The sequence below is a fragment of the Panthera tigris genome, chromosome C1 (genome assembly GCF_018350195.1).
Source record: "Panthera tigris isolate Pti1 chromosome C1, P.tigris_Pti1_mat1.1, whole genome shotgun sequence".
Classification (NCBI taxonomy): domain Eukaryota; kingdom Metazoa; phylum Chordata; class Mammalia; order Carnivora; family Felidae; genus Panthera; species Panthera tigris.
The window spans coordinates 2,781,166-2,784,925 of NC_056667.1; the positions used below are offsets into that span (position 1 = coordinate 2,781,166).

The following is a 3,760-nucleotide window of genomic DNA, read 5'->3' on the forward strand; positions in this document are numbered from 1 at the left end:
ACACATATGTCAAAGCTTAGTGAACTATATGCCTCAGATCTTTTTTTTTTTAATGTTTATTTATTTTTGAAGGAGAGAGAGACAGAATGTGATTGGGGGAGGGGCAGAGAGAGAAAGAAAGACACAGAATCTGAAGAAGCTCCTGGCTCTGAGCTGTCAGCACAGAGCCCGACGCAGGGCTCGAACTCACAAGCCATGAGATCATGACCTGAGCCGAAGTCGGACACTTAAGTGACTGAGCCACCCAGGCGCCCCTATGCCTCAGATCTTTGGGTGTCACGGTGTTGTGTTGTACATCATCCCTTGATTGAAAACCAGCAACAGACCAGGTCTCAGATTGCCTGCATCACAATGAAATAAGCTTCCGGAAGATTCTGAAGTCTGAAAACCTGTGTGGCAGACATACAGGCTGATCGTTCAGTCTCCATCCAAACTGGGGCACTAGAGGCAGGGCAGAAGAGGCGGGCACTAGAAATAATTACAGGTGTGTATTTTTGAAGTATTTCCTTTGGCTAAGTGGGTTTTATTATATTAGTAGACCCATTGGAATTTTTTTTAAAGAGTAGCATTTTTCATTAGAATGTTAGCATTAAAAATTTTTCCATAAAACTGCTTGTGTCCTTCCTCAAAACTATAATTTTTTTGGTTAGTACATTTGAAATTGTTGACACTTTAAGATGTCTCCTCTCTGTCAGACCATAACATTTTTAATTGAGATGATTTTCTCTCTGCAGGTGCAGGGGTATCTGGTAAGCTCAGAGCAAATTCAGCTCTACAGAGAACATGTTCACGACTAGTTTTTCTCCACATTGAAACATGTAAATATTTCACCCAAATGCATTTATGGAGACTGGCTTCTTGTTTCTGTCCTGAGAAGCTTTCTTTGGCAAATACTCCGACGAGGTAAGAACTCATCAAATAAGTCACCTGTTTTGACGTTGTTCTCATACGTGATTCTCTCGAACGTTTCTTTATGTTTAGATGCAGCGAACTTGAAGATATTTTTATTTTGTTCTGTTCCAGTACAAAATACTAATTTGCTTAATGAAAATTAGGGCTTCATTAAAAGATGCTATCTACTCGTTGAGCTATTATTCCAAAGCACAATCATATCATTTCTTTCTTTTTTTTTTAATTTTGAGGGGGGAGGGGCAGAGGACGTGGGGGACAGAGAGAGAATCTCAAGCAGGCTCCGTGCTCAGCATGGGGCTCCAACCCACGCCCCTGGGATCATGACCTGAGCCCAAATCAAGAGTCGGACGCTCAACTGACCAAGCCACCCAGGCGCCCCAGTCATATAATTTCTAAACCAAATCCTATATGCTGTCAGGACTTGTTTCATTTGTCACCCCCTCAACCTTGTATCGGATAAATATAGTGTCTTCCTGTTTGCAAGCTTGCTTTCAATAACTATAATTTCCTCAAAGGCTCCAAAGCTGGAGTTTCTGTTGGCTATTGTCATTGTCGTTAAATTGTCTGATGCAACCAAAACATTCAGAGGGTTTATTTACAAAAGTTTCAGGCCATCACAGGACACTCAGATGCATTTACAAAGCTCTCCAAAAGCTCAAGTGTTCCCACAACCTTCCTCATGGCGGGCAGCAAGGTACAAACTACCACATGGAAGGTTTTATTTTTTTTTTTAATTCATTTTAATTCAGTATCTTCTTGCTATAACAGGTCGCTCTTTAGTTACTTTAACTGAGTGCACATAAATATTTGTAAATTTGTCCGCGACACTGACATGATTTGATCTGTGACAACTTACGTGATCTGATGGTTAGATCGGCTCACCTCGTTGGGCACAATTTGGAATCGTGTGTTCTCCACAACCTGCTCTTCCTTCAGATATCTGCTCCACACGTCTTTTTACTGTAAGAACACGGCTTTTGTGAGGAAGCTTCCATCGCATACATATGCGTATTATCACCACCATAAAACAAGTAGCTTTATCTGCAGGGGGGGATCTTCCTCAGTAAATTTGCTAGTGCTTGTAAGAATCTCAGGTGCTTTGCCTCCAACAGGATGAAATTGTGAAAGTGGTATTTCTAGGTCATAAATTGGACTGAAAACATTGAACCTTTCTTGGAGTTCACCGATTTCCCGTCTGAAGTATCTGAGGACATGGGTTAAGATTGGCTCCCTTTACCAGTTTGCCAAATCCTTCTTCTGCTGGTGGCACTGACTTATTAACAGCTAACGGCTGGCCTTTCACACGTGCACAAGAAAATTTAGAATCTGAAATGAGCCTGCTGAGTTTGGAAGGACGGAGGGTAACCTAAAAGAAAAGTCATGCCTCCAGGTGAGATGTGCAAGAGACCTTCTGCAGCCACATGTGGTAAAATCCTGTCTTTGGGCAAAGCCCTCCTCAAGGGACCACTGATGTTGGAGGCAGAAGTTTCTGTGTGATCTGTGTCCTTGCGAGGGCCTGCGGACAACATGAATGAGCATTTTGTGCCAACTATAGCTTCCGCGTAATTGTAATGACCTCGAGAAATTCAGCGCTTGGTTTTCGATAAACGTGTACTTTCATTATTTTAGCTCATGGCTGCCAAAGGGCTTTATTGCAAAATTTTAAAAGCATTAGCAAACAATAAAATAAGCACTTGGTTGTGTCTTTATCCCTGCAATAAAGAAAGGACCGTTTGTAGCGAGAGCGTGCCTGCTGCTCGCGGTCTGTATGCCCTACGGCAGGATGGCTGACCTCGGCCTTCATCAGGTTTCACAGACGTTCGGCTTATAATGTCCCACCGATCCCACTGACTGCCGGTTGGGGGCTTTGGGGTTTTGTGGGTGGTGGCATGGGCCACAGCACACCCGGCTGTCCACCAAGTGTGGCCCTTGCTGGGAGGCAGGAGAGGCAGACACAGGGTCTGGAAAGCGTCTCCAGAACAGTCTATCGTCACGGGCGGTCTTTCAGCTTCGACCATGTGTTAACTTAAAACTGCTCACTGCAGGGGCACCTGGGGGCTCTGTCGGCTCAGCATCCGACTTCGCCTCAGGTCACGATCTCACGGTTTGTGAGTTCAAGCCCCGCGTCGGGCTCTGTGCTGACAGCTCGGAGCCTGGAGCCTGCTTCAGATTCTGTGTCTCCCTCTCTCTCTGCCCCTCCCCTGCTCATGCTCTGTCTCAAAAATTAGTAAACATTAAAAAAATTTTAAATAAATAAAACTGCTCACTGCACACATGGAGAACACTAGCAGACAAGACCGTCCCAAAAGCCAGGGACCAAAAGGTGGCACTTCCCAGACCGCACCTGCTCATTTTAACATTCACCACAGTACTTGGTTAGAATGTGAAAACCCCGGCAGAAATGCCAAACCGACAAGGGCAGGGGCAGCAGGTGTAGACCGGGCCTAAGGTCACTGTTGTGGCTGGTGTTTGTACGACCCCCCAAATCCATATATTGAAATTCTAAACCCCAACGTTTCGGTATTTGGAGGTGGGGCCTTTGGGAGGTAATTAGGTCATAAGGGTGGGTCCCTCATGAGTGAGTGGTGTCGCTGCCCTGAAACAAGAGCCCAGAGCTCTCCTTTCCCGCTTCCACCAGGAAGCCGGCCGTCGCCAGATGCCGCGTGCCTCAGTCTTAGCCTCCCGGGCTCCAGAGCAGTAAATGCCGGCTGTGTTTGAGCTTCCAGCCTCTGGTGCTCTGTGGTAGCGGCCTGAGCGGGGGCGCAGTCACCCTCCTGGGGGATAATCAGCCGCTCCTGCCAGGGTGTCCATGAGCCCAGGAGCCAAGAGACTTGATTTTTCTCTTCTC

General features: G+C 46.0%; 1 long non-coding RNA gene across 1 annotated transcript; it reads left to right on the plus strand.

The window, feature by feature from the left end:
• The first annotated feature begins 372 nt into the window (after positions 1-372).
• Positions 373-2,540, plus strand: LOC122241212. Its single transcript, XR_006221241.1, has 3 exons — positions 373-484; positions 735-903; positions 2,025-2,540. It is a non-coding gene; the product is annotated as an uncharacterized LOC122241212 (long non-coding RNA).
• The last annotated feature ends 1,220 nt before the right edge of the window (positions 2,541-3,760 follow it).